At 41.6% G+C, this 9255-nt stretch overlaps 1 long non-coding RNA gene across 2 annotated transcripts in view; it reads left to right on the top strand.

Annotated features, from left to right (window-relative positions):
- Nucleotides 1-7472: 7472 nt before the first annotated feature.
- LOC117980431 (uncharacterized) overlaps nt 7473-9255 on the top strand; it is a 37101-nt gene continuing 35318 nt past the window's right edge. The window contains exons 1-2 of one of the 2 annotated variants that reach the window (XR_004671747.3): nt 7473-7650; nt 7762-7989. This is a non-coding gene — a long non-coding RNA (uncharacterized LOC117980431). The other variant, XR_004671746.2, reaches the window with a different exon arrangement.

Genomic DNA, 9255 nt, shown 5'->3' with positions numbered 1-9255 from the left:
TAATGTGGCATCAGGGCCCTCAACAGCCTGGCACTTGCTTGACATCTCAGCATCATCCCTTGCAACCCTTTAAGAGCATTGCTTTAAGCACCCTGAAAAACTTGTGTTTCCACAAACTTGCAATAAGTCATGAATGCTATTTGCAGCAAGTAACACAGTGCCTTAAACAATTGGAGGTTACTTCTCTCACACATCAAGAAGGCTGGAGTGGGTGGTTGCTGGTGCTGGAAGGCTAGTGATGTCAGGGATCTGGGTTGGAATCTCTAGACGTTTTTGGTCTTCCCTCCAAGGTCTTAAGAAATCTGCCCCAGTCCCTGTCATCACACAGGCATTCAGAAGCTAGAGGGAAAGGGCTGCAAAGAGCCTAGAGTTTCTCATCACGAACATTCCTCTGATCAGATAGGAAAGGCCTTTTCCACTTGCTCACTCCCTATTACATCTTTTTGGTCAGAGCTGGGTCACATTCCTTGATCTAGATCAGACATGGACCCACCTTCCCTGAGACCAAAGGAGCTCAACCTGAAACATAAACAAAATCAGGACTCAGCTAGCAAAGGAGGAGGGAAAGGCTCTGGAGGAATCAACAAGTGTCTCACATGCCCACCATAAAATTACCGTAGGTCTCGCCTGCCTTGTTTGCCCAGGGAGCTTCTACTAAGCATGCATGGCCTTCTCTGCCCTTGGAACAGAAGTGAGTGTCTTCTCCTAGTTGGCATGGACACTTAGCGGCATAATTGACAATTATGGAATTGACCATTTAGATCCTACCTACTGGAGTTGCTCCTCCAGGTCAGGGACTCTTCTTTTCTCTTTGGTGTTCCCTGGGCCCAGCATTTTGTCCAGCACATAGTAAGCGTTTAATGAGTGTTTTTTGAATTAAGGCTGAATTAATTAATTTGTTTCTTCTATGCAAGTCACAAACAAAGTCCAAATACTAAATGTTAGGTTGAATTACAAGCATGCTTTGGAACATTTTACAAACAGTGCTCTCTATTTCATTGCAGTTTTGTGTTGTTTTGGAGGAAAATATAGCAATTTCCTAAGAGCATATGTGAAGTTACTGTTAGCATAAAACTTCTACCACACTGCTGATCTTACAGCAAATCAGTCACTGTAAATCCTGGAGAGTGATTTTATAAACTTAGTAAACCATTTCCATCTTGTGTGAAACACATTATATGGGTAATAGCTTCATTTGGTCGAGTCATCTTAGGTACAGTTCCACGATTGCATTAAGCTAGTTTTTATTGATGTACCCTCAATGTTAAACAGCTTCTTAATGAAGTGGATTGCCTTGAAGCCTTTGGATAGTGCATGCACACACACACACACATAAAGTTATCACCACCCAAAACAACTGCTGAGGCAGTAATGATGTAATATTAATGAGTAATATCACATACAATTGGATGTGCTAGTTTCTAATGTTGTTGAGTTGATTCTCAGTAATGGGCTTCTTGAAACGACCTGGCCCCCAAAGAAGTACCTTCAGGTTCAGCAGCCCATGTAAAATATAATAAGTGCATAAATAATTTATCAAGGGAAATAGGTAGCATTATGGCCACAATTCGGTGCTGCTGTTATTTAAAAGCCTGGCAGCTTGGTAGTTAGAAACCACTATGTCCAGGGGTGTTGTAATTCACCATTTGCTCAGAGTTCAAATGAGACAGAAGAGAGCTCCAGGCCCCTGGCTCATTTTTTATTTAGAGGCAATTTTTAAAAATCCATTCAGTCATTTAAATTCCAAAAATAGAAACAGGAAAAAGAAATAAACATGCTTCAAAGTTAGAAATTTAGAGACTGCTTGGAGTCTTCATTAGGCAGGGTCTGGAATATTTTTTTTTAAGCAACATTCTACAAACTTGGAAATGCAAGTTCCAAGTGAGAGTGGTGAGAGTTTAATTATTAGTTTCATTGTGTGTGTGTTTCTTTTAAACCCATATATGGTGGTTTCTGAGGCAGTACTTTTCAAATCCTAGTCCTTTGTATATACTTGATACATAATTTGTATTGTATTATTGTACTACATATCATATTTATTATTCATTCAACATTGTTTGTAAATGGACTCAATATTTTAGAACTTAAGTAAATAAGTTAAAAGGAAAATTCCGTATTACTAATGTAAATGAAAAATCAATATGATATGCCATAAGAAGTTACTGTTATTTATTTTTCCTAATATACACTGAAATAAATGCATATTGAGTGGAACAAATGTCTAGAAATCAAAATAAGAGACAGTTCCTCTGTGTACTATCCAAAAGAGCTCAAGGACATTTAGGGAGGCACCGACTTCCTGGTTAAGAACACAGACCTTTCAGAGCAGGCAGGATTGGCTCAAGTCCCACCTCTCCCATTTGCCAGCTGAGAGACTTGTGAGCAGGTCTTTTTGTCTTTCTGAACCTCAGATTCAGCATCTGGAAGATGAGGATAAAATTTTTTGAGCAGTTAGTTGAAAGGATTATACGAGGTAATATGTATAAAGCTCTTAGCATAGCACCTGGCCTATAGCAAATGTCCAAGAACTATCAGCTATAATTATTATTCATTTCTGACTGGGGAGATGTGGGTCATCGTGGAGAACAAAACACCAATGAATTCAGTTCCAGAACAAACAAAATGTACTAGGTGTCTACCACATGACAGGCTCGGTGGTAGGCCCTGGGGACATGGAGATAATTTTCAAAGTAACAGCCATGTAAGGAGATAATGGCATTTAAGCAGCCATGTAAAGAGATACGAGCAGTGCAGTGAGAGCTTTGTGCCCAGGTTAAGATGGAAGGTCAGAGAGGAGAGCATGATCAAAGTCAGCATCAGGGAAGAAAAATGTGTAGATCCATACATCAGGTCTTTTCTGATGGCTTATGGGGACAGACATCAGTACTGGAAGGTGCCAGGTAAGTTGGAATTCTGCTGGGGAACAAGATATGCATGAAATTCAAACATATATACAGCCATGGAGACAACATCATTTACTTATGGGCTCAAGTGACATTAATGAGTTGGAGAATATCATTTTCAAAACTAAACGGTGGTCAAGCAACATGTAAACAGAAGTTTGGTTTGCTTTCCTTCATAGAAGTCACAGGCAGGTGGTTCACAGATATTTTTAGTTTGGCCAGCGGAGTAATTTACGTTTTTATTCTTATTACCTGCTAACATGTAAAAATTATGAAATTTCATTAAAAAATCCAGATTTGTGTCTTTTCTTCAAAAAGTATAAGATGTGGCCATCTGGATGTGTGTTCCTACATATGATAATTTGGGGCTGGAGTTGAGCAGCTGCTGCCGTTGTAAGATGGGGCGTTTGCTCTCCAATTCGCCATGGTCTCTACCCAGTCTTTGGTGTTGACCAAAGGCCCAGAGAAGTGGGGCCCCTGCCCTTGGCCTGCTTTCGAGGGTCCACCCTGGCCCTTCTCCATGCTGCAAGAAGTCTGAGGAGCCAATAGATGCCTGCATCGCCTCTTCTAGACCATACTGCAGGTACCAAGAGACCCTGAATGCCCAGCCCAAATTACCCGAGCCTGCTTCTGGAGCCAGCAGAGACCTCTTTTCTTAGTTAATTCACCCAACACTGCCAGGGTGCACACCCTGGGACCCAAGGGGTGGCAATGAAAAGCTGTTTTTTTATTATTATTATTTGGTGAGGAAGAGGATGACGCTTGTATGTGCAGGCCAGAGTGTCCACCCACCTGCGCAAAGCCCCCTGCTGTATGAAATAGAGTCAGATATGAGAAGAGAAGAAGAGCAGGTGTTGAAGAGGGAGGACTCTGGACTGGGGACCAGTTTTTCCTAAGTCATCATCTTCAGGCAAGGGAGAATTCTAAATTTGAACCTGGCCTTCCAGGTGGTTATAAAGGTATATTTGTCAAGATAAGAGATTAGAAGTTACTTAAATTTGGCTGGGCACAGTGGCTCATGCCTGTAATCCCAGTACTTTGAGAGGCCGAGGTGGGCAGATCACCTGAGGTCGGGAGTTCAAGACCAGCCTGACCAACATAGAGAACCCTGTCTCTACTAAAAATACAAAATTAGCTGGGCATGGTGGTGCATGCCTGTAATCCCAGCTACTTGGGAGGCTGAGGCAGGAGAATTGCTTGCACCCGGGAGACGGAGATTGCAGTGAGCCAAGATCGCACCATTGCACTCCAGCCCGGGCAACAAGAGCGAAATTCCATATTAAAAAAAAAATTAAATTAAATTTGATAACTTGATTTAGAACTTGTGAGTATATAGATTATGTTGAGTGGGCTTCCATTTATATTCTTTCCCTGGACCTGCAAATATTAGGAAATATTGGGAATGGGCCTGTTGGTGGATTTCACTGCTTTCCCCTTGCTGCCTGGCCCCTGTTGATATTTGAGTTTGTGGCTTTTACTAAATTATGAGCTTCCTGAGGGTGAGAAGAGCACTTGACTTGTTCAGCACTATATCCCCTTCCCCCAATACAGTCCTGAATGAGTGACTATCTAATCTGAGAGTTGATATTTTTGACTAGTTCTCTTGCAATTATTTTATCCTGTCATATATGTATGCAAACCACAGAGTATTTAAAATTTTCTCCTTAGAAGCTTGATTAATTGCTGAAAAATTTTTTGGTTATTTCTATTTACGGCTGGGCACGGTGGCTCAAGCCTATAAATCCTAGCACTTTGGGAGGCCAAGTCAGGTGAATTGCTTGAGCCCAGGAGTTCAAGACTAGCTTGGGCAACACAGCAAAACCCAGTCTCTACAAAAAATACAAAAATTAGCTGGGTATGGTGGTGTGCCTGTAGTTCCAGCTACTCAGGTGGCTGAAGTGGGAGGATCATTTGCACCCTGGAGGTTGAGTCTGCAGTGAGCCGTGATCGCACCCCTGCACTCCAGCCTGAGTGACACAGTGAGACTCTGTCTCCAAAAAAATAGAAAATTAATAAAAAATGAATTTATGTTCATGGTAAAATAATCAGAAAAGTTTTAAAAAAAAGAAGAAGAAGAAAAGAAATTTGCACAGCATCCCAACCCCATTGGAGCAACCATTATTAACATTTTGATATATTTATTTCCAGTCTTTTTTTCATACATTTCTTTTCATAGTTGAGATTCTACCCAGAGATTTATGACAATACAATCACCATATTCTAAGTATTTGAGTGGCTTTCTTGCTGCTGTTTATCATTCCCTGGGATGCATTTTACAAAATCAATTGCATAAAAAGCTTCTAGATTTCATGAAGAAATATTGAAGCAAGAAGTGGTATAAACACTTTCCAGAGGAGAATGTGGTTCTCAATTTTTGTACGTGTGAGAGTTCATGATTTACTTTACTCACCAACTGTTTATCATTTTTATTAAGATCACGGTCACCATGAAGGGTCAATTATTAGCCATCTAATGTTTTTGCAGCCTTTTTTCTGTGAAGCTCTCTGCGAAAAAAGCTGCATGTGGTTGGTCCCTTCTCTTTGGAAACTGACAGACTGCCATTCGAGCACATTTGTCATTCAGTCAGTGGTCCATATTTATCAGTTGACACCCAAATGCTGCACCATTGAAAGCCCAAGACTGTCCATTTTAACGGGGTAGAGATGACTAAATTCCAAATTGCAATAAGCATGACAAGCCAATAAATAAGGGTGCCATGGGGACACTGAAGAGAGGTTGCTTTACACAGCCTGCACTCTAGGGAGGGCTTCCAAGAAGAGGGGACATGTGAGCTCTATCTGGAAAGATGAGCAGGGTCTTGGCAGGTGCTGAAGGGAACCAGGTGTCAGGTTGGGGCTCTGAAAGGGTGGGGCTGGGTGAAGGGCAAAGTGCCTAACCCACATTCATTGACTGTGTACTGCAAGTAAGTGGCCATCCTGGGCCCGGAGCAGATGGAGATAGAGGGAATGAATGAAGACATGAAAAGACCTTCGGGTAACATCCTACATAATAGAACACTTTAGAATTACATCCTTGATAATTAAGCCCAAACCCACAACATTCTAGAGTATTCCTAATAAAAGTAATTTAAAATGTCCTCTATAACTTGGACTCTTTTTTTTTTTTTTTGAGATGGAATTTCGCTCTGTTGCCCTGGCTGGAGTGCAGTGGCGCGATCTCGGCTCACTGCAATCTCCTCCTCCTGGGTTCAAGCAATCCTCCTGCCTCAGCCTCCTGAGCAGCTGGGATTACAGGCACGCACCACCATACCTGGCTAATTTTTGTATTTTTAGTAGAGACGGGGTTTTACCATGTTGGCCAGGCTGATCTCGAACTCCTGACCTGAAGTGATCTGCCCGCCTCAGCCTCCCAAAGTGCTGGGATTACAAGTGTGAGCCACCATGCCCAGCCTAATTTGGCATCTATTAAAATTAAAAGTGTGCATATCCCATGACCCAGTAATTATACCATTTGATTTCAAGTAGAGAAAAATCTTGTTCAAATCGCTTGTGTAAAAGTGTGTATATTGCAACACTATTTGTAAACATGAAAAAATTTGGAGGATCCAAATATGTAGGCTATATGTAGCCCATGGAAACATATGGAAAGTTAGACAGCATGAGGTAGATTTATATGCACAAAGGAAGAGCTCCAAGACAGACAGCTGAAGGTAATAAACAAGTCACATAATACCTATACATTATGACACCATTTATGTAAAAAATTCACGCACAAAAATACTACGTTTTCTACGGTTATAGAAGTATGCAAGTTTTTAATACTTTATAGGTAATGCAATTTTATGTAAGAACACAGATAACTAAATAAATGCATTGTTAGAGGACATTTGTTAAGCTGAAAACTGTGGCTACCTCAGGGATTGGAGGTGTGGTTAAAAGAGACTTAGGCCTTACTTTCTTAAATTTTGTACAAGGAGAGTGTATTCCTGTGAATTACTTGTGCAATTAAAGACTAAATAAGATAGTGAAAATGTTCTAACTTTCAGGATAAATCAGTGCCACCTATTTGGAAACAAATCGAGCAACATGAAACAAGATACTCTCAGATGTTCCTACCCTGTGGCCCATTAGTTTTCCTTTTAGGACTCCATCCAAAGGAAATAACCCCAGATAGTTGCAAAGATTTTCACAGAAAGATGTTCAATGCAGTATTATTTATAATGGTGAAAAAATTGAGCCATTTGAAATGTTCAATAATGGGTGAAAGCTTAGGTAGTAAGATTACATAGTAGAATGCTGGTTACCCACTAAAAGCTTGCTGTGGAAGAATTTTTATTAACTTGTAAAAAGGTTAACAAAATAGTATTAAGTCAAAATATAAAAATATGAATGCAGTATGATCTCCAATATGATGTAATTACAAATGCCCATGGGGTTATGGGAAGGGATCCAGGAGAGCCATTTGACCAGGTCTTATGTTCACTAATTGAGACTTTGGACGTGACCTGTAAATGCAGTTATACAATAATCACGGGAATACTCCAAACACTGTCACACACAGTCACAGATACACTGTTGTAAGAGTCACGTGATAAATGGCAAGAGTATATCTGTGCACAATATATCAAGAATATACACATTTAAAATACGGCACAATGGTTTTCATTCTGTTTTAGTATTGCTTCACACTCAGAGCTTCACAAATAGAGGAAGCCCAGGTCACTCTCCCTCTTGGAGAAGACCTGTTCTGCCGCAGGCACAAGGGGCCAGAAGCAAACACCCCAAATGTCAGTGTGCATGCGGGTAGTCTCATGCTAGTGGGATTATAGATTTAATTTTAATGGATAGTTTTCTGCTTTTTCTAAATCTTCTATAATGAGCATGTGTATTTCTTTCAGAATGTAAAAAGAGCTTCCACAGTGAAAAAAAAAAAAACAGAAGAGGAAACGGCCTCCTTTAAAACACAAAAGCAGCGCCTGGCTCTAGAATGTGCCACATCAGGATGTGTCTGGGTGGAGACCTCAGCAGGCTGGCACCAGGGCTGGACAGAAAAAATACAGCTGGACCCTACTCCAGCGTGTCACAGAAAGGCCAGCGGCGACTCCTGCCCCACGTTGCCCTTCTAGGTGAGTCCAGAGCAGTGCTGTCGGCCAGAGGGGCAAGATGATTCAGGTTCAAAGCTGGGCCGAACGTTTGCAGGGGTCTGGGAGATAACCCAGGCTCCTGACAGGCTGCGTGAACCTGAGGCCCTGGCTCAGTGGCTCTAAACCAGCGTGTGTGACAGCTCAGAGGCAAGGAGGAACCACACATTTGCAGGGGCAAATGGGATAACCAGTTTAGGCTGGTAAATAAATCCCTTTATCAAGGGACTTCAGAACAGAGGACTTATTTGCATGGTAGACAAGCTGCATATGGATGATGGGCGCAATAGAGTAAGATACAAGAATCACTAGATTATGGTGGAATCTCTTATTAATGGAGTTGGGCCTCTGGGAGCGTGTGTGTGTGTGTGTGTCTGTGTGTGTGTGTGTGTGTGTCTGTGTGTGTGTGATAACCCTTTCCAACCACCACTCTCCGCCCCTACCCCCATGCTTTTTCTTCCCACTAACAAAGCGGGTGTAACTGGTTCTATCAGCAGAGCAAACACAAGGCCTTTGGTTTTTCTCCTTGTGAGGAAATCACTCCTGCCTCCTCACCGGAGAAGCACAAACGCTGATGGGTCAGGGAGCAAACTGAGTTTCTAGTGCCGAGCAGCTGGGGCCAGGAGCCAGAACCCTCATTAGAGGAAGCTGCTACTATTTCCAGGCTGTGTCTATTCAGTGAAAGCAGGTCATTACAAACACAGCACGTTTTTGCATATTAACCAAATTAAAATAATATGTTCTCTCCTTTCATGTGCTATACTGATAAATCCCAATTTATGAATGAAACATGCTGATTAGTTAGTTAAAAAATAATTAGTCCCAGAATGTGCCTCTAAGTTGGAGACTTAATGAATGCACACAAATACGTTCTTCCAAGTTCTCAGCAGATTAGTCTTTTAAAGGAAAATATTCATAAGATGCATTCATGAGAGACAAATGATGAAGTAGCCTGATTTTATTTTTCTTTCTTTCTCCCAGTGTGGGATAATATTTGGATGTTATTTAGGGCCTTGTCAGGCTGAGTCACCTTAGAAAAACGGGTCCAAGTAATGGTCCTCATCCTTGATTAGATTCTGATGTTCAGATGTCAAGAGAGAGGTCTCAGCTCAGCAGCTCCTTCGTGCCCTGGAGAGAGCTTTCCAGCTCCGTTATGGAGCCTTCATTTCTGGGAGCCAAAAATTAACCACAGAAAGACCAGGGTGGTGGAAAGCCAAGGGATGGCATCCACAACACCAGAGTGTGGTCTTT

The sequence above is a fragment of the Pan paniscus genome, chromosome 4, assembly GCF_029289425.2.
Source record: "Pan paniscus chromosome 4, NHGRI_mPanPan1-v2.0_pri, whole genome shotgun sequence".
Classification (NCBI taxonomy): domain Eukaryota; kingdom Metazoa; phylum Chordata; class Mammalia; order Primates; family Hominidae; genus Pan; species Pan paniscus.
The sequence above is the reverse complement of the archived record's forward strand: the minus strand, read 5'-3'. Positions and strand labels throughout refer to the sequence as shown.